This window comes from Schistocerca nitens, chromosome 8 (genome assembly GCF_023898315.1).
Source record: "Schistocerca nitens isolate TAMUIC-IGC-003100 chromosome 8, iqSchNite1.1, whole genome shotgun sequence".
Taxonomy (NCBI): domain Eukaryota; kingdom Metazoa; phylum Arthropoda; class Insecta; order Orthoptera; family Acrididae; genus Schistocerca; species Schistocerca nitens.
In genome coordinates this window covers 426,350,444-426,373,214 of record NC_064621.1, presented here as the reverse complement: position 1 = coordinate 426,373,214, position 22,771 = coordinate 426,350,444, and the positions used below count along the sequence as shown (strand labels likewise).

At 41.5% G+C, this 22,771-nt stretch overlaps 1 non-coding gene across 1 annotated transcript; it reads right to left on the bottom strand.

Moving 5' to 3' along the window:
* Positions 1–20,074: 20,074 nt before the first annotated feature.
* Positions 20,075–20,180, bottom strand: LOC126199984 (U6 spliceosomal RNA). The gene has a single exon (XR_007540176.1). It is a non-coding gene; the product is annotated as a U6 spliceosomal RNA (small nuclear RNA).
* Between the last annotated feature and the right edge of the window lie 2,591 nt (positions 20,181–22,771).

Here is a 22,771-nt window from a genome sequence, read left to right as displayed (position 1 = left end):
AACCAACCTAAGGACATCACACACATCCATTCCCGAAGCAGGATTCGAACCTGCGACCGTAGCGGTCGCGCGGTTCCAGACTGAAGCGCCTAGAACCGCTCGGCCACACTGGCCGGCAATACATCTCAAATACATCTGATCGACATAGCATCTTGTTAGAATAAAATTGCAATATGTCACCATGTCTTATAGTAATCGCATGCGATGATAACTTCCAGTGTTGGGCCCTGAGCACTATGGGACTCAACTTCTCAGGTCATCAGTCCCCTAGAACTTAGAACTACTTAAACCTAACCAACCTAAGGACATCACACACATCCATTCCCGAAGCAGGATTCGAACCTGCGACCGTTGCGGTCTCGCGGTTCCAGACTGCAGCGCCTAGAACCGCACGGCCACTTCGGCCGGCGCCTTACAGTGTTAACAGTTTGTTTCAGAAGTTCTGTATAGTTTCTGGATGGAACATAACATTCGCTTAGCGGTGACTTCTCGAAGGACATCTAGGGTTCTACTGTAAATAAGCATGTTTATTCAAACGCCGAGCGGTCCTAGGCGCTACAGTCTGGAACCGCCCGACCGCTACGGTCGCAGGTTCGAATCCTGCCTCGGGCATGGATGTGTGTGATGTCCTTAGGTCAGTTAGGTTTAAGTAGTTCTAAGTTCAAGGGGGCTGAAGACCTCAGAAGTTAAGTCCCATAGTGCTGAGAGCCATTTGCACCATTTTATTCAAACCCAAGCTTACTGCAGACGGAAATTCTGTCTACTGTCTGTAACTGTAAGGACTAAGTCAATGTAAGTACAGAAGGTAAGAGAAAATTAGCTGTTGCTGCCTAGCACGGCCTCCCAAAGGACAAATGACTGTAAAATAAAAAGTACAGAATGTACTAACAGTTTGAGCAACATCTGTCAATATCATAAACAACAAAGCACAAAGTAATGCCTCTAGCCTACCAAGACTCTATAGACGTACTGGTGTTAATCCCACTATTTTTTGGCCCTGGAGTGAAATTCTATATAAGTAGGCATAAAGATATATTCCACGAATGCTTTTTTAGTGTATATATGTTAGATAGGTAGTTAGTATTATATTTGTTGGACTTTTGGAAGAAGTACAATCTATTTATGATCTAGCTGGATGGTGAAAATGTATAGCCACACCAGCAATTAGAAGGTATTCATTTACCTATGTATTACTTGTTTAGGTTGTGTGGCAATTGTCGGTGTGTGTGTGTGTGTGTATTCTTGTGCAAGCGTGCGCTTACAGAAAATTCATGACGTTATTATTTTACTGTAATTCAGTTTCACTTTCCACTCGCAAATAAAGCTGTAGGAAATACGACTGGCTATATACCTCCGTAGTATGGTGTCTGCGCTAGTGGTAACTGTGAGCTGGGCATTACGGAATGCCGCAGCGAATCGACTTTCGAAAATCGGCTGCGTGGTGAAATCACGCTGCCTCATCCATCTGTCAGCGCAGCTGTGTGTTTAGAGTTGAGACAGGGAAGGGGACGCAGCTTCACTCAAATTGCACTCAGTATAGAGCTGACCAGTTGCCTGTCATCTAGGTGCTGCACAGTCTCTCTATGTTAATTTATAGATATGCGCTGAGACTTGGTGCTGCCACATATACAGAGGTAGGATGTGCGTTATTGCAGTGTTCTGGAAAAAATATACAGAATGACTGGCATGTTTGGCAGGCGAGGCTATTCATGACGTCGACAGTGCGTGTGCTTTGCGTTCTGTGGAGGTGTCACGTAACAGGGCGAATCACGTTGTAGTTACACGAAACATCGGTTTGCTGCACGTATCGCCTTACTGCACGAGGATGAAAAGGACGGACAATGCTTGTACTTTGTCGTGCTTATCCACAACACATCGACTCTTCGGCGATTTGTAAGAGTACGTCTTTCTTTCAAGCGGAGGCAGTGTCCCTAAGTATGTTAAATACAGCGATGCAATTACTTAAAAGGAGGTGTGTTATCTATACTTTAGGGAGCTAATATTACCAACTCTTTTACACTTCCATATTGGTCTATTCCTCCGCTTTTTATAGCTGCTAACAACAGACAAGTGCGTCATGTGTTCATGCCAAAGTTATTTTTGCTTTACCCCGAATGCACTAGTATAATGACTTCCTCATGTATGTGGGATAATGACTGTAGCTATAGGTCCTAGTTCATAACATGAACTAGATCAACAATATGCTGCAAGAAGTGATACAAAAGTGTCTCGGTTTCCACCTTAAGCAACTGAAACTATAGACAGGAAGATAATAGCTTTCGTTTTATACATTCGTTCTTTTTCAGAAGACCTACGGAGTAAAGTGGCTTGTAGGAATCAACCATAATCCGTATGGAATTGGAAATGCCGTGCGTCTAGGGCCTTCCTTCGGGAAGACCGTTCGCCTGGTGCAAGTCTTTCGAATTGACGCCACTTCAGCGACTTGCGTATCAATGGGGATGAAAAGATGATGATAAGAACAACACAACATCCAGTCCCTGAGCGGAGCAAATCTCCGACCCATCCGGGGATCGAACCGGGGCCGTTAGGTATGACATTCCATCGCGCTGACCACTCAGCGACCAATATCCGGTAATATGCATATTCCACAAAGACGTCCGTACCCAGGGGCAATGGGTCGCCCCGGCCCCCTCTATCTCTCATGGAAATGAAAAAAAGATAGTGTGGTCAGGTATCCGATATAAAGTCGACATTACGTAGATTTTTAACAGGTTCAGAACTGGAACATTTCTACGGCTACTTGCAAATCGCGATTTGTCTTCCAGAATACTAAAAATACTCCAAAGGCTAGTATTTATTCCGCCCCCTCCTCTCCCCCGCCTCTACAAACTTCCATGTAGGCGCCCTTGGTACATGACGCTACTATGGACAAAAAAAAAATGTGTTTTTCCTGCTTCTGTAATATAACATCTACGGTGTGGAATTGGCACTGGTTTCTCACACGATATTCAGTTCAACCAGTAGAAGAAGACAAGTCGAAGAAATGTTCGTCTGAAAAATTGCCGCTTGCAAAAGCACTTTTCAATACTTTCAGCAGTCACTGATGCAGTAGAAATGCATGAGTCTGAGAAACTGGCTAAGAGATGCAAAAATGCGAATTGAATCGAATGTTTAACGTAGATGCATGCAGAAGGTAGTGCAGGTTGTGTTCCCTTGTAGCAATAGTGTAGATCTTGTACTTAATGTGAATATTTGTGTACACACACAAAGTTCACCTATAGCGCTAATATACTGTATATGCATAATTTACCATGTAATCTACATGCTCTAATGCCAAAATATCTTACGGCAATATTTACCAACATTTTTCCGAATATGCTATGACATCGTTAATTTGTAATGTCAAGGCATCTTAACTCATCATTTTTAAATTTAATGCTAATGGCCTTCTCATTACAGCGACTAATGAAATCTCATGTAATTGAAATACTAAAAAAATTATTTATTTTATTAATTACGCATACCATAATTCTCTCAGTACAAAGCACACACTTACAATGGAAATCAAACTGGCAGTGGAGGCCTTCAGCTTACGGCCAGTACAAGGTTCATAAATAATGAAGATTGTTGAGGTAGTTTTGAGTAGAGGCAACATGATAATACTGTGATTAGCACTTGCTCGACTGCTATTGGGCTAAGACCTTTACTTAATATCAGGTAGCTAATTATTTACTTTGCGTACATCTTTTTCCGCAGTAATAGATGCGTTTAAACAGCAGACAGATTGGTGTAACCTACCAATTTTACAATTTCGAGAGTTTGTATCCTACTAATTTACCATTTTTAGTGAGATTGAAAATATCCAATTCAGTTGTGATTTTGTTTCATTTTAAACACGACCACTTTTTGGAGAATTATATTCCCGTGTGGAAATTTAGTATCCAGCTACAAGGTGGTCACGTGCTATGGACAGCAGACTCCTCTGGGGAAGAGGCAGATGTGACAGTATAGTATGGAAGGGTACAAACTGGCAGAACGCCATAAAAGGTAAACTAGTATTAGTGCCTGCCTGCCTTACTTGTCGCTAATTTACCTTTTGCAGCATGCAGCACACCATTCCATACCACACTGTCACGGGCCCCAGTACCACAGTGCAGTCTGGTGTCTGTGGCTTGTGACCAGATCACAGCGCTCCACTAAATTTGTACACTCGAAGATAGGAATATAGTTTTCCTGAAACTGGTCATGTTTACAATAAAAAGAAGTCAAAACTGAAGCGGATATTTTCAATCTCACTATATAGCTCAGCTACAGATGTTCTGTTAACGAAAACCTTATTATTTTTACACCAAGTTTAACCAATTTAGAGATTAGGTGTCCTACCAATGTGCCTACTGTGCAGCCAGTACTACCCATTTCCGGATTTGGTGCCACTTGAATAAAATTTTGTCAATTACGATATGATATTATTAATTCATAATGTCAAAAGTATCTTGCCTCGTCATTTTCTACTCTGCGTCTAACTACACCACCTGATCCTCTCACAATAGAGCACAGACCTTGAATGGAGAACACAAACCCATGATTGATAAATAACACACGTACTTTAGAATTATAGATTCATTATGGGTCTCAGTTGTGCATGATGACTTTGAGGTAATGCAACGCAAACGCAGGTGCTACACCTACACAACACTGGCGTCATGCCTTCGTTACACCATTGCAATGCCATGCACATATTGTACGAGTATTTACGCCACATATTGTGTATATGTCTATGTGATAGAGTCAGATCGTTCAGATACTTTTGCGCAAAAAAATAATTGATTATTACAAATACCCAAGCACTGAGCTAGAATGGAGAGCATATCTACATCTAAATATACATCTACATCTACATCCATACTCCGCAAGCGACCTGACGGTGTGTGTGGCGAAGGGTACCTTCAGTACCTCTATCGGTTCTCCCTTCTATTCCAGTCTCGTATTGTTCGTGGAAAGAAGGATTGTCGGTATGCCTCTGTGTGGGCTCTAATCTCTCTGATTTTATCCTCATGGTCTCTTCGCGAGATATGCGTAGGTGGGAGCAATATACCGCTTAACTCCTCGGTGAAGGTATGTTCTCGAAACTTCAACAAAAGCCCATACAGAGCTACTGAGCGTCTCTCTTGCAGGGTTTTCCACTGGAATTTATCTGTCATCTCCGTAACGCTTTCGCGATTACTAAATGATCGTGTAAGGCGCACTGCTCTCCGTTGGGGATCTTCTCTATCTCTTCTATCAACCCTATCTGGTACGGGTCCCACACTGGTGAGCAGTATTCAAGCAATGGGCGCACAAGCGTACTTGACCTACTTCCTTTGTTTTCGGACTGCATTTCCTTAGGATTCTTCGAAGAAATTTCAGACTGGAATCTGCTTTACCGACGACTAATTTTATATGGTCATCCATTTTAAATCACTCCTAATGCCTACTCGCATATAATTTATGGAATTAACTGCTTCCAGTTGCTGAACTGCTATATTGTAGCTAAATATTAAAGGATCTTTCTTTCTATGTATTCGCAGCACATTACACTTGTCTACATTGAGATTCAATTGCCATTCCCTGCAACATGCGTTAATTCGTTGAAGATCCTCCTGCATTTCAGTACAATTTTCCATTGTTACAACCTCTCGATATACTACAGCATCATCCGCAAAAAAGCCTCAGTGAACTTTCGATGTTATCCACAAGGTCATTTATATATATATATATTGTGAATAGCGACGGTCCTACGACACTCCCCTGTGGCACACCTGAAATCATTCTTACTTCGGAAGGCTTCTATCCATTGAGAATGACATGCTGCTTTCTGTTGTCTAGGAACTCTTCAATCCAATCACTCAACTGGTCTGATAGTCCATATGGTCTTACTTTGTTCATTAAACGACTGTGGGGAACTGACAAAACGCCTTGCGGAAGTCAAGAAATACGGCATCTACCTGGGAACCCGTGTCTATGGACCTCTGAGTCTCGTGGCCGAACAGCGCGAGCTGGGTTTCACACGATCGTCTATTTCGAAACCCATGCTGATTCCTACAGAGTGGATTTCTAGTCTCCAGAAAAGTCATTATACTAGAACGTAATACGTGTTCCAAAATTCTACAACTGATTGACTTTAGAGATTTAGGTCCATACTTCTGCTCATCTCTTCGACATCCCTTCTTGAAAACGGGGCTGACCAGTACCCTTTTCCAATCTTTTGGAACGCTACGCTCTACTAGAGACCTACGGTACACCGCTGCAAGAAGGGGGGCAGGTTCCTTCTCGTACTCTGTGTAAAATCGAACTGGTATCCACTCAGGTCCAGCGTAATTTCCTCTTTTGAGCGATTTTAGTTGTTTGTCATCTATTTCGATATCTAACATTTTGTCATCTGTGCGACAATCTAGAGTAGGAACTACAGTGCTGTCTTCCTCTGTGAAACAGCTTTGGAAAAAGACATTTAGTATTTCAGCCTTTAGTCTGTCATCCTCTGTTTCAGTACCATTTTGGTCATAGAGGGTCTGCATTTTGTTTTCATCCACCTACCGCTTTGACATAAGACCAAAATTTCTTAAGGTTTTCTGCCAAGTCAGTACATAGAACTTTACTTTCGAATTCGTTGAACGCCTCTCGCATAGCCCTCCTCAAGCTACTTTTCGCTTTGTGTAATATTTGTTTGTCTGGAAGGCTTTGGCTATGTTAACGTTTGCTGTGAATTTCCCTTTGCTTCCGTAGCAGTTTTCTCGGTTGTTGTACAACGGTGGCTCTTACGATGTTGCTTTGCACATACTCATCTAATGCATATTGTACGATGGTTTCGAACTTTGTCCACTGATCCTCAACACTATCTGTACTTGAGACAGAACTTTTGTGTTGAACCGTCAAGTACTCTGAAATCTGCTTTTTTGTCTCTTATGCTAAACAGAAAAATCTTCCTACCTTTTTTAATATTTCTATTTACGGCTTAAGTCACCGATGCTGTAACCGCTCGATGATCGCTGATTCCCTGTTCTGCGTTAACTGTTTTAAATAGTTCGGGTCTGTTTGTCACCAGAAGGTCTAATATGTTATCGCCACGAGTCGGTTCTCTGTTTAACTGCTCAAGGTAGTTTTCAGATAATGCACATAAAAAGTTTCACTGCACATTCGAAATATTTTCCAAATTTTCCTTCAGGTGTTCTGCCACAACAGCTGCTAAGGCACGGGGCCTATAGAGGCTTACAAGTACCACGTTTGAGCCTGCTTTAACTGTGGCCTTCACCCAAATTATTTAAGATGACGGATCTCCGGCAATTTCATTCGACACTATTGCACTTGTTATTGCTATAAACACGCCTCCTCCTTCACTGTCCAGCCTGTCTCTGCAGTATACATTCAAATCTGAGTTTATAATTTCATTACTGTTTACATTTAGTTTCAGTCAACTTTCTGTTCCTGGTACTATGTGGGCATTATGACCGTTCGTTAATGAGAGCTGTTCTGGGACCTTTCTACAGACGCTCCTGCATTTACTATTTCCACCTTAATATTGTCGTTGACTGTTGCGTTTTGCCTACTGCTACCTTGTCACGTCTTAGGTGGCGTCTTGTCAGGCCTAGGGAGGGAGTTGTTTAACCGAAAAAACCCACATGTGCACTCCACACGTACTCCACTACCCTTGTAGCCGCATCCTGCGTGTAGTGCACACCTGACCTATGCAGGGGGACTCTACATTTCTCCACCAAATATCGGAGGTCCAGAAATTTGCAACCCAGATTTCCGCAGAATCGTCTGAGCCTCTGGTTTAAGCCTTCCACTCGGATCCAAACCAAAGGACCGCGATCGGTTCTGGGAACGACACTACAAATAGTTAGCACAGATTCCGCCTGTACGAACTGAGGATAACCTTTGAACCCAGACGGCAGGAGTCATTGCTGCCGACATGAGCAACAATTTGCAGTTGGGTGCACCCAGTGCTCTCTATCGCCGCTGGCAGGGCCTCTTCCACATCTCGGATGAGACCCCCTAGCAAGCAGACAGAGTGAACACTGACTTTCTTCCCCGAACTTTCTGCTATTTCCCTAAGGGGCTCCATCACCCAGCTAACACTGGAGCTCCCAATCACTATCAAACCCCTCCCCCTGTATACCTGCTCGGACCTTGCTGAAGGAGCGGCCACATGTCTACTCACAGGCAAAGCGGCGATACCACACAGCCAGCCTCCACATTGACCCTCTGCCTCGTGCGACGCGAACGCTGTTGAAGCCTCCACACCCCTTGTGGAGAGGATGGAGCAACCGCACCCAGTACCCTCGAAGACGTCTCGACAGCTGGGACCATGGGTGAAGCACTTAAAAACTGGAGTGTACCATGCGATGCGCCAGACTCCCCAGTGCTGCTACACTCTGAGGCAGCAGTCTGAAATCTGACCATGGCCATCAGCACGTTCAGCTGTTTGCGAACAGTGGCCAGCTCCTCCTGCGTCTGTACACAGGAGTCACACATCCTATCCATCCTTAGAAATCAACAATTAACTGTAGAGAGTTAAGTAATCAACCTTTAGCTAGACTGCTAATTCACTAAAGGCGGCTAATACCTAGCTAAACTGTGGTTACTAGACACTTCTTTTTGGAAACAATGAAAAAAAGCACTATCTGTCTCTGGATTGTATTCAAAACAAACACGAAATTTATGGAACTCTGTTACTAGTACTCGAAAATGAAAGCTTCCTAAAAGCAAAATCACACGGAAAAAGAAGTGACAAGTAAGAAAAACACAGTTAATACATAAATTTACGTAGCTTGCTGCACAGGAGATGTGATGCAGACAGCAATTACAACAGCGATGGGAGCCGCTTCATCCTCGGAAGTGCAGACAGCAAATGATAGTGTGCACACAGTCGAATTATAAAAATTATATATGTGAAATTCCTTAAGGGTGGGGACCAAGCTTGCTCACCATTGGCCCTCTGATGCCCAATGCAATAGGCTGTGAGCGTGATGATATCGATGTGTGCTCCCATGATGTGTAGCAGGGAAAGAACTCCAGGAATGTTGGCATTGATGTCGGCGAAATGTAACAAATGCAACTGCTTGAGCAGCGGCATACTAATACTGATTCCATCGGTTCAAGGAATACCAATGCTGATATCAGCAGTTTTTGAACCAGAACTCTCAGTGACCCTCTACTTCCATCATAAAGATTAGACAAATTCTAGAAAAAGAGAGGCATACAGTATGTCAAGTCGGTGGCATTCGTTACGTTATGTATTAAAAATTATATATATACTTTATATATTTTTATTTTTATTTTATCAGCATGAGTGGTTCATGGTGTGGGTTCCTGTTGTCATGTCCTAGTTCATGAACCATGGGCAACGTATGAGTGGCCCAGTAAGTGGTCCCGACAGTCAGGATACCAATTGCTTTGGAATAAGGCTGGGCATATCGGACATATTCTGAGTCATGGTCGCCTTTGTGCTCATACGGCAAAGACAACCAAATCCACCGGTTAGTCCCTCAACCGCTAGGGGTAAAACTCAATGGGACTCGGGGCAAGTAAGGCTAGCAACCTGCTTCCCTGGTACTTTAAATATGATGCTGACAACAATCACAGCAAAATGCCTCGGACCTTTGGAGCACTCAGTAGGGGATCATGGAGGAATTTTATAAGGGCGACTATGCTCCAGACTGGACGCTGAAATGCATTATCAGCCTTAAATGATGATGATGATGATGATGATTTATCAGCATGATTTTTCTCTCAGCGATATTGTCTTTTCTTTTCACTTTTACTTATGTGCATAAGTAAATATGAAACGGGTTCTTGAAGGGCCTCAGTTATTCAGGTACCAACTTTAGATTTTGAACGTGGTGACTAAAATATGATTGCCGTTAGCTGAATTGAATGTAATTTTGTTAATTTCTATTTATAGATTGTAAAGCAAAGCTCGAGAGAATTTCGATTGTTGCCGTGGAGCATCCAAAATAACACTTACTGAACTCACGGAATCTGTATAATTTAAAAAATGAACTTTAACGTAAATTATTTGCTGCAATTTAAAAAGGTTCTTACAATGAAATCTGTCGCATTTACATTTACTGTTAACACCTTGAAAAATAAATTAATAGTTCGGCGCGTAATAGCCGACCAGAGGCTGCATTGGAAGATGACCTTCTCACAGCGCAAATTACTGAGAAAATGCTTATTAAAAGTACTTAGCCGCTCAGTGGCTGCCTTCTGTATAGCGAAATAAAACAGTCTGTGTGTCATAAAATACGTCCTTTATCCTCGGCCGTACAATTGCGTCTCTTTCGATCCTTTTTTTATTTTCATAGATATTAAATAAAGATGCTACTCTTAAATTATCGCTCCATATCAGTTGTTTCAAGAACATTAACTTTATCTTTTATATTAATTATATTCCAAAAATACTTAACTATGGTTTACAACCGATAAAAATATCAATATTTGTGTGACGTACCGTCACATGGGCCCACTAGTGAGGGTGTACGTAATAAAGTCCACTGTTTATGTACAGACTCACTACAGTTTTAGATTTAGTTTTGTGGATTACACAATTATGTGTGTCATACATAATTCACAATTACAGGTGAGTATATCTAGCAGTCCCATCTGTCTTTCTGTTTTATTATGAATAGGAACAATCTGGTATCTTGCAGACCCAAGGCATTTTGACTTACACTCCTCCATTCGGGTTACAGGCGTAAGGGAAAACAATGGGTCGAAAAAACCCTGCCCGGAGCCTTCGGATTGTTATTTTGGTTAATTATGATTTACATTGAATGTGTAGCACCTGCACACAAATTAACAGACAAATACATACATATACATTTACATTACAAAAAATCATCATTGAAACATGAAATTACATAACGTGCAACAGTCTTTTTTTATTTTGTACAGATAGCTGTTTTAGGCTGTGTGTTTTGACTGTTATAATTTTACATGTTGTATCAGTTCATCGTCGCCTACAACATTTTTGGATCTGATCCAAGTAAACGTTGCCGAAGGCGATTTGTTTCTGGTCTGGCGGTGCTGGCGTAGACGGTAGCGAGTGTAATCTCTTGTTGCAGCTGGCGCCGGTTCGTTGGCCCAAGCGGTGACGTAGGCGCGAACAGCTGCCGGTCGGTGGGCGTGGCGCCGCGTCCGCTGCACGGACAGGACAACTGCCGATCGCTCGCTGCGTCGCACAACCTGTAAACATTTCACCGAGTATCAGTTCATTAGCATAATAAAGTAAATATATGTGCTATAAGTGTTGAAAGAAAATTCATTAGTTTCCCAAACACTCCACAGTCACTCGTGTTCACTGTTTACGAAATGCATTGTAAGAATGTACGAACGAACGAGATCCAGGTCTTTAAATAAGTTCTGGTCAGAAATAACACATTTTACTCTGGTTTAACGTAACTGTAGTTTTAAGCTAAGTGTCACTTGATCGCAGTACGCACTGTCACTATGGTGAGTGTTCAGTTGTGTATGTCGCGGTGACACTTTTCGCTTCATACCACTTGGCCTGCGTCGCTTCTAGCGTGCATCTGCCAGTCCGGAATCCACAGTTCGCTGTGCGCTACCTATAGCGTATTTTCACAGTCCACTGCTATGGCTCCGTTTATCAGAAGTCTCACTTCTTTGCCGAAACATTTATCCACACTGTAAATGTCTATCATGTTTTACATCTAAATTGTTTTTTCTGCGAAAGGCACACCATTTGAGCTATTAATTTTTATTCTTTTGTTCACTATACTTTCAGAACAGTCTTCCACTGTTAAACACAGTCACACATGTTGTGTTGTTGCACAGTTAACTGTTCACACAATTATGTCGTTCCAGTTTGTAGTTCAGTTTATCCGTCTTTTCACTATTAGAGCATTCGGATAGTCACTTTTAAATTGGAACATGGTTTATTGCATTTTTCTAGAATTACCTAATAAATATGCTTTCCGTTTTACATGTTAATGTTTTATATATATATATATATATATATATATATATATATATATATATATATATAGACATGGTACAATTAGAGTTCCTTCTAGGTCTGTTTATCTCTTAGTATTCAGTGATTGACCTAGATGTCACCTGTTATTTAAAGTGTTGACCAGTTGGGTCATACTGGACCCGTGAGTTCAGTAGGTTTTATGACATGTGTATTATTTATTCATTCAACACTGATTCAGAAACTTTAGTCATTGTTGCGTTTGCAGCTGCCTTGCTTGCGCACGGGTGTACCTGCAAGCGCCTTCAAGCTGGAATCAGTCTGGAAGTTAAGAGATATTATTCTGTTTGAAATTTTTTATTACGCGAATTCTCGCATCTGTACAGCGATTCGGTGTTAATGTGCGCGTCCGACGACCATGAACAATGCTTCCTCCATTTCCAAGGTTTATCCTGTGCAGAGCATCCTTCTGCAGATTCAATTGCTAATCTCTTTTCTGTCACGGCACTTGAGTAAGTGCAGTATTCCCCTTCTGTTACAACTCACTCATACATACACTTAGCAACTACTCTATATGTAACAAGAACAAGTATAATATCAAATAAACATTAAATAAATCTTACTAACTATGCATACAACTTACATCTACCTTTATACACTACACATTTTAGACTTAAACTCTTAAGTATCCCTGGATATAAACGGTTTTATTATTTGCCACCGCAGCATTCTCTGAATTTCTCTCCCCACGGTTTGTCTTTTCGACCACGGCATTGAATAGGAGGCACGGGAGAAACTTTGGTGAGGTTTTACTTGCATGTCGAACTCATACTCTTTTACTATCCCCAGTTTTTCTGAAAACACTTGTACAAATTGGTTCAGCACTTGGCTCAAATGAAATTGCTGTGGCAGGCTCAGGTACGAAGATTCAGCTACCTTTGATGCAATACTTTGCCTAATAATGGCATTTTCCCGTTCCCAACAGGGTTCCGATTCGCTGTTGTCTTGATTTACAACACAGTTGTTGTGATTCAACGCGTCAGGATCCTGTAAAGTTACCCGGACGTTCCGGCAGTAACTCACATACGCGTCCGGAGTCCTCATTAATGCCAGATCAATTTGTCGGTTTAGATAGGTTAAGGTGCATCTGGCTCGGAAGAGGTCAATTTTTGCGTTCAGTTCCCTAAGCGCGTCAAGGCCCAGGATGCAAGGTACTGTGAGAGTTTTGACCACCAGGATTGAGCACAGTATGGCTTCGTTTTCCACGGCAATCTCTGCCTGCACCTGATTATTAGCTGCACCCTGCCCGTAGGGCACCGAACTATCCAACAATTTTCTACTGGCAGGCACGGTAACTTTTTCACACGATCCACGCACTTGAATAACTGCTCATCAATACAAGAAGCACTCGCCCCTGTAGCCAATATTATTATTACTTCGACTCCATTTATCTTTGCCACAAAGGCAGCCTGCACATGTTCTATTTCTTCTTGGTCCGCAGATCGCGGATGAACTGTCAGTTCATCTTTCATCTCGCATCCGTCATTGTAATGGAGCAAATTCACCCGCACATTCTGTCTGCTCCCCTCTTTCATTTTGCTGACCGTCTGGGAAGGGCCTACAGGGGTCGGCCAGAGTTTCACGGCCTGTCGCACCCTGCCGACACGTGGTCAGACACATCGGCTATTGGAACATTATCAGTCACAACTGGTGACGTGCACTGCGGTGCATACACGTGTGACTGATTGTTCGGAGGTTGAGGTGGAGGCGGTGGCATCAGGATAATATTGATGTGATTAACAGGCACATGACCTGACGACATGTTTTGATGTGCCTACCAGTTTGCTGGCCCTGCCCGTTGCCACTGCTGATTGTTAGTTCTCATATTTTTATTGCCGAAGTTGGAGTTTCCTCCCCCTTCGCCTCATCTCTTTCGATTGTAGTTTTCTCCACCTCTGTTTGGTGAGGACGGGTTTGACTGGCCATGCTGGTACGTATTGTATCCAGTGCTGCGCCATTAACCATCCACAGGGGCACACTATTCATAGTGTTTCATTTCTTAGTTAAGTTTTCCCATTGCGAATATTCGTCACTCTTTGAATACCCGTTCTTACGAGGGCTATTATTGGATTGATTTTTTCCTTTACAGTTCGCTTGTCCGTTGTTTGTACTCCCCTGATTTCCCTGCCTGGCATCCTCGTGTATTAAATCGAGGGAGTCTGTGATTGCCATAAACAACTCCAAGTCCGTGTCAAGGACGTGTACGAGTTTCTCTCTTATCGTTACAGGCAGTTTACCCTTCAAATTTCTTAGAACGTCCCTGGCAGGCAGTATCTTGTTTTGTTCAGGTATCTAGCAAAATATTTTCTCAAGTTACCTGAACGGGGATTGAATGGTTCCGGTTTATACACTTGCTTCCGAAATCGCTCCTGAACTGACCTGGACCAGTATCTGGCAAGAAATTTACTTTCGAATTCAGACAACGACGGACACTGCTCTGTGATTTCCATCGCCCACAGTGCCGCGTCGCCTGTGATGGAAGAGATCACACACTGAACCTTTTGGTGCTTAGTCCGTGATGCTGAGAGTACATTCCGAAAACTTTTTATAAATATTACCGGATGGACATTCTTTTTCTCGTCATTAAAAGCCTGGAACTGCCTGTGTTTTAATAGTGATTCCTCGTGCTTTACTTGCGCTTCAGTTGGTAGCGCTACCTCTCCGTTCGCGGCGACAACGCCTGAACAATTGACTGGCGAGTACGATTGCCCTTTCTCGCAGTAAGCTTTTTCCATTCGGCATTCATTTATCGGCACATATCTGTACTGTGATTTGTTATAACATGGCGCGTGGGCCTACGACATCTCGGACCGCTCTAATCGAGCTAACGCCTGTATTACGCAGTCGTCGACTCGCCTCTCGAGCGAGTTGGAAATTTCGTCAATCGTTTTAACAGTATCCTTCATTTGACTATCCAACACACACTGAGCTTTGTCTAATTGACCTACGCGTTCGTCCAAATGCGTGACCTTCTGTGGAATGTCTTTGTTCTGGTCTACCAACTCAGCCACTTGCTGTTTTACTAAATCGATCTCCTGTGACAAATATGACACTAGCGCTTCGTCACGTTGTTCAAACATTTCATTCATTTTTGCCAGGAACTGAGCATCATGCTCCTGTTCCCTGTGTTCGCGTTCAAGGCGTTCCTGTCTTTCCTTTTCCTCACGTTGCTTCTCGCTTAGATCTAATTGTGCCATAAGTACAGTCAAGAAATCAGCTGTTCGCGCAGGTACTTGTACAACATTTGCTGTCAATGCAGTAGCATCCTCCTTCCCTGTGCCAGTAATCGAGTGGATTTCTTTGCTCAATTGAGCTTGCTCCTGATCCGTGCCTAGTATTTTGTCCATTTCAGGTTGCGCAGATTCCGGTTTTGGAAGATGAGAACCCATCATTGTGGGTGGGTTCCTCACTGGAAACTCTTGTACATTTTCGTCTGTATCATAGCCTGACAGATCTTCCCCCTCTAACCATTTGTCCTTGCGTGTCTTCACCACTTCGACTAGTATTAATCCTGACTGGTAAGACACGAGTACACACAAAATCTATTTTCCCCCAAAAATGACTCACACACAAAATATACTAACTACACAAAGCACATACAAAACACTGAAATCAAGTAAAGCAAAGAAACCACCTACTACTATTACTACTGAAACTAACAGTTACACTTTCGCACTTGTAATATATCCGTTGCACTGTGAAAAATTTTACTTCTGCTCAAACATTACTTTGGCAATAAACTGCACTAGCATTTATTTGATTCACACAGCTGATTGGGTGACCTCAAATCCGGAACACTAATCACTGTCTCAGAATTCTAACACTGATTTTTGTTCAGTAGTAGTTCACTATCCGCCGACGTTAAAACAAATTGAATTACCTCTTCTGACAAATTATAACTGAAGAAGATAAACACAGTGCGTGGCCCCGGGATCCATTTTTCCTTTAGTTTCCAGCACACAAGCCCATGCATATACTCGTACACCCTTACCTTTATTAGTTATTGTTGCTTGGTGTTGTCTTTATCTCAGTCGAGACAATGGTACGCATCTAGTCAGCTTCATGTTTGGATCTCGTACAAGTTTTGTAAATAAATGGAAATAGATCACATATAAGGCATTAATTTCACATACATATAATTACATACATAAAAAATTTTCTTTTAAATATATTTTTCTAGACGGACAACCATATCTCAGTCAATTTCTGTGTACTTAATATTGGTACATAAAATTTCAGACCCCACGTTGTTGGGCGCCGTTTGTGAATCGGTGGCATTCGTTTCGTTATATATACATATAAAATTTATTTTATCAGCATGATTCTTTCTCTCAGGGATATTGTCTTTTCTTTTCACTTTTACTTACGTGCATAAGTAAATATGAAACGGTTTCTTGAAGGGCCTCAGTTATTCATGTACCAACTTTAGATTTTGAACGTGGTGGCTAAAATATAGTTGCCGTTAACTGAATTGAATGTAACTCTGTTAATTTCTATTTATTGGTTGCAAAGCAAGGCTCGAGAGAATTTCGATTGCTGCCGTGGAGCGTCCAAGATAAAACTTACTGAACTCATGGAATCTGTTTTTTTTTTGTTTTTGTTTTTTTTTTTTTTTTTTTTTTTTTGTCATCAGTCTACTGACTGGTTTGATGCGGCCCGCCACGAATTCCTATCGTGTGCTAACCTCTTCATCTCAGAGTAGCACTTGCCACTTGCAACCTACGTCCTCAATTATTCGCTTGACGTATTCCAATCTCTGTCTTCCTCTACAGTTTTTGCCCTCTACAGCTCCCTCTAGTACCATGGAAATCATTACCTCATGTCTTAGAAGATGTCCTATCATCCTGTCCCTTCTCCTTATCAGTGTTTTCCACATATTCCTTTCCTCTCCGATTCTGCGCAGAACCTCCTCATTTCTTATCTTATCAGTCCACCTAATTTTTAACATTCGTCTATAGCACCACATCTCAAATGCTTCGATTCTCTTCTGTTCCGGTTTTCCCACAGTCCATGTTTCACTACCATACAATGCTGTACTCCTGACATACATCCTCAGAAATTTCTTCCTCAAATTAAGGCCGGTATTTGATATTAGTAGACTTCTCTTGGCCAGAAATGTCATTTTTGCCGTAGCGAGTCTGCTTTTGATGTCCTCCTTGCTCCGTCCGTGATTGGTTATTTTACTGCCAAGGTAGTAGAATTCCTTAACTTCATTGACTTCGTGACCATCAATCCTGATGTTAAGTTTCTCGCTGTTCCCATTTCTACTACTTCTCATTACCTTCTTCTTTCTCCGATTTACTGTCAGACCATACTGTGTACTCATTAGACTGTTCATTCCATTCAGCAGATCATTTAATTCTTCTTACTTTCACTCAGGATAGCAATGTCATCAGCGAATCGTATCATTGATATCCTTTCACCTTGTATTTTAATTCCACTCCTGGACCTTTCTTTTATTTCCATCATTGCTTCCTCGATGTACACATTGAAGATTAGGGGCGAAAGGCTACAGCCTTGTCTTACACCCTTCTTAATACGAGCACTTCGTTCTTGATCGTCCACTCTTATTATTCCCTCTTGGTTGTTGTACATATTGTGTATGACCCGTCTCTCCCTATAGCTTACCCCTACTTTTTTCAGAATCTCGAACAGCTTGCACCATTTTATATTTTCGAACGCTTATTCCAGGTCGACAAATCCTATGAAAGTGTCTTGATTTTTCTTCAGCCTTGCTTCCATTATTAGCCGTAACGTCAGAATTGCCTCTCTCGTCCCTTTACTTTTCCTAAAGCCAAACTGATCGTCACCTAGCGCATTCTCAATTTTCTTTTCCATTCTTCTGTATATTATTCTTGTAAGCAGCTTCGATGCATGAGCTGTTAAGCTGATTGTGCGATAATTCTCGCACTTGTCAGCTCTTGCCGTCTTCGGAATTGTGTGGATGATGCTTTTCCGAAAGTCAGATGGTTATGTCGCCAGACTCATATATTCTACACACCAACGTGAATAGTCGTTTTGTTGCCACTTCCCCCAATGATTTTAGAAATTCTGATGGAATGTTATGTATCACTTCTGCCTAATTCGACCGTAAGTCCTCCAAAGCTCTTTTAAATTCCGATTCTAATACTGGATCCCCTATCTCTTCTAAATCGACTCCTGTTTCTTCTTCTGTCACATCAGACAAATCTTCACCCTCATAGAGGCTTTCAATGTATTCTTTCCACCTATCAGCTCTCTCCTCTGCATTTAACAGTGGAATTCCCGTTGCACTCTTAATGTTACCACCGTTGCTTTTAATGTCACCAAAGGTTGTTTTGACTTTCCTGTATGCTGAGTCTGTCCTTCCGACAATCATATCTTTTTCGATGTCTTCACATTTTTCCTGCAGCCATTTCGTCTTAGCTTCCATGCACTTCCTATTTATTTCATTCCTCAGCGACTTGTATTTCTGTATTCCTGATTTTCCCGGAACATGTTTGTACTTCCTCCTTTCTTAAATCAACTGAAGTATTTCTTGTGTTACTCATGGTTTCTTCGCAGCTACCTTCTTTGTACCTATGTTTTCCTTCCCAACTTCTGTGATGGTCCTTTTTAGAGATGTACATTCCTCTTCAACTGTACTGCCTACTGCGCTATTCCTTATTGCTGTATCTATAGCGTTAGAGAACTTCAAACGTATCTCGTCATTTCTTAGTACTTCCGTATACCACTTCTTTGCGTATTGATTCTTCCTGACTAATGAACTTCAGCCTACTCTTCATCACTACTATATTGTGATCTGAGTCTATATCTGCTATTGGGTACGCCTTACAATCAAATATCTGATTTCGGAATCTCTGTCTGACCATGATGTAATCTAACTGAAATCTTCCCGTCTCTCCCGGCCTTTTCCAAGTATAACTCCTCCTCTTGTGATTCTTGAACAGGGTATTCGCTATTACTAGCTGAAACTTGTTACAGACCTCAATTAGTCTTTCTCCTCTTTCATTCCTTGTCCCAAGCCCATATTCTCCTGTAACCTTTTCTTCTACTCCTTCCCCTACAACTGCATTCCAGTCGCCCATGACTATTAAATTTTCGTCCCCCTTTACATACTGCATTACCCTTTCAATATCCTCATACACTTTCTCTGTCTGTTTATCTTGAGCTTGCGACGTCGGCATGTATACCTGAACTATCGTTGTCGGTGTTGGTCTGCTGTTGATTCTGATTAGAACAACCCGGTCACTGAACTGTTCACAGTAACACACCCTCTGCGCTACCTTCCTATTCATAACGAATCCTACACCTGTTATACCATTTTCTGCTGCTGTTGATATCACCCGATACTCATCTGACCAGAAATCCTTGTCTTCTTTCCACTTCACTTCACTGACCCCTACTATATCTAGATTGAGCCTTTGCATTTCCCTTTACAGATTTTCTAGTTTCCCTACCACGTTCAAGCTTCTGACATTCCACGCCCGTACTCGTAGAACGTTATCATTTCGTTGATTATTCAATCTTTTTCTCATGGTAACCTCCCCCTTGGAAGTCTTCTCCCGGAGATCCAAATGGGGGACTATTCCGGAATCTTTTGTCAATGGAGAGATCATCATGACACTTCTTCAATTGCAGGCCACATGTCCTGTGGATACACGTTACGTGTCTTTAATGCAGTGGTTTCCATTGCCTTCTGCATCCTCATGTCGTTGATCATTGCTGATTCTTCCGCCTTTAGGGGCAATTTCCCACCACTAGGACAAGAGAGTGCCCTGAACCTCTATCCTGTCCTCCGCCCTCTTTGACAAGGCCGTTGACAGAATGAGGCTGACTTCTTATGCCGCAAGTCTTCGGCCACCAATGCTGATTATTTATCAAAATTTAGGCAGTGGCGGGGATCGAACCCGGGACCGAAGACGTTTTTGATTATGAATCAAAGACGCTACCCCTTTTCTTTCTTTTTTTTTAATCTCATTTTGTTCGTTATTGTTCGTTTCAATTGTTCGTGGCGGACGTCCACAGACGCCCGTTGAAGTTCGTTATTCATCCATTCGGCCAGTTTTTTTTTTATTACAGAGGGCAGCTAACCCTCTGACCGAACACGCTGAGCTACCGTGCCGGCATGTGTCATCCTTGCGCAGATGCCATGCTAATCTTCTCTGTATCGTTCCAATTTTAGTATATGTACCGCCGAAGCGAGTACGTCCTAGACCACGGCTATAATATGGAATCTGTATAATTTATAAATGAACTTTAACGTAAATTAATTATCTGTTGCAATTTAAAAAGGTTCTTACAACGAAATTTCTGGCATTTACATTTACTGTTAACACCTTGAAAAATAAATTAACAATTCGGCGCGTAATGGCCGACCAGAGGCTGCATCAGATGAGCTTCTCGCAGCGCAAATTACTGGTTCAAATGGTTCAAATGGCTCTGAGCACTATGGGACTTAACTACTGAGGTCATCAGTCCCCTAGAACTTAGAACTACTTAAACCTAACTAACCTAAGGACATCACACACAACCATGCCCGAGGCAGGATTCGAACCTGCGACCGTAGCGGTCACGCGGTTCCAAACTGACGCGCTTAGAACCGCACGGCCACACCGGCCGGCCGCAAATTACTGAGAAAATGCTTATTAAAAATAGCCACTGCCAGCATTTGAGGTGACAACTATTACAAGGAAATTCATTTTTTAATAATAATAAGTTTATTTTAGGAGATTTCAGAATAACTTACATAAAATATGTGTAGCCGCTCAGTGGCTGCCTTCCGTATAGCGAAACAAGACAGTCTGTGTGTCATAACATACTTCCTTCCTATTCGGCCGTTCAATCGCGTCTCTTTCGATCCTTTTTTTTTTTTTATTTATTTTCATAGACATTAAATACAGATGATACTCAATTATCGCTGCATATCAGTTGTTTCAAGCACATTAACTGTATCATTTATATTAATTATATTCCTAAAATACTTAACTACGGTTTATAAACGATAAAAATGTCAATATTTATGTGACGTACCGTCACAAGTACCAAGAACACTGCACTAGACCATTAGAGTTGCACCAAAATTGCTACAGAAAAGAAACGATTCCCAAGTCTTCAGTCGACTGGCAGCTTATTGAGATGCATGTCTAATGGACAGCATCAAAAATAAAAAGTTTGACACATTAACAGTGTACACTTATAGAATCAAGACCATAGCGTTATTTCAGATTGTATGTTACAAAATATCAAATTAATGTTAGGAACTAAATACTGTAGGTGCTGAAAATCATTGGATGAGCAATGCTGGTACGGTACATGTTCGAAATTTCCTTTTTCTTCTTAAGTAATAGATGCTTTCTGCATCGAGGTTGGTGGTGATACATTGAAAATGCAAGAGTGAATCGTTTTCGACGTGCCCATTGTGGATTTTACCACTATCTACATTAAGGACTGTTTCAGAAACTTGAGGACATCGATTTAATGTATGGTGCAGCGGGATTCAATTGCCTGAAAGCAGAACATGTCTACAGGGACAACTTTCACAACAAGTGTCACCATAACTGAAAAAAAAAAAAATGTATCAGTGTGATTAAAAGACAACAACGTACATGCCGTCCAAGTTGTAGAACGCAAGCCCAGGTTTTCACTTAAGAAATGTTTGAGGAGTTGAGATTGAGAAGGCAAAGTGAATTAAACCTCTCTATTCGCAAGTCATCTGGATTTGTTGTTCTTCGTCTGGATTTGCTGTTTTCGGAAGTCTAGTTAGAAAAGATATCTGTTTCTGTTCTTCCTATTGTGATATTACCACTATTTTTACTTGCACATCCCACATTCAGTAGACCTGAATTTTTTCTTCGGTGAATTGCGCCATAGTATGTTATTTGTCATTGTAATTTGCATGCTAGCATAAAGGGAGAATGAGGGGACTGTATACCACATCAAATGTGATGTCACGTCACTTCCTACATTCGTTGCATTCGTCAGGTCTAGAGATTCGTTTCTGATTCCGTATTTCTGATACCTGAAATTAAAACGATTTTGACATATTGGGTCGCGTTTGTCCTTGATTCGCGGTCATAAATAACCAGATCGTCTAAATCTCGTCCATCTACATTGATGGAATATGTAGTTTGTCAAGTTTCAGTACGTGTACTCAGCTTACGACATTGAAATGTGTCATATGTGATAATTTTTTTCACATTTGGCAAATGGTTTGAATTTCGTCTTAGCTGTGGTTTGCTGAGTGTAGATGTAGATACCGATATTAATGTTAGTGGTGTGTTTCTTTACCTGAGTAACTTTGTTCCTTTGAAAGAATCCCAATGCTTTCTTGTGTACTTTTCTTCTTTTAATGTTTAATTATTTATTTTATTTATCATCTTCACATATTTCCTGTTTGCTGTTTTCTCAGGTCACCTCACATATCTTCTGTTAACACTTTTTAAAATCTTAGAATAGTTCCGCTTCCGCTCCCTTTTCTACGTTCCTGCTGCGTATTTCTAAGCACTGAATAACTTCTAGTCTGGATTGTTAACGTCGTTTTCCTGAGAAACTTCATGATCTGTTTTGTTTAACTTTCATCATTCTATAAACGTCGAAGAAAAAGCTTTGCCATATTGTACATAAATTTTTTCCGTGTTGTTTATTTCGTTATTATTTTCTAATTTCCGCCAGTATATGCCTCTTATTTGGCCCACTATTTTTTTTCATAATGTTTCGTCCAATTTTTTTTTTTTTTCAGTACGTTTAATTTATACTTTAATGCTGGGAATTTGCTAGGCATCTACTTATTCTTCTTTC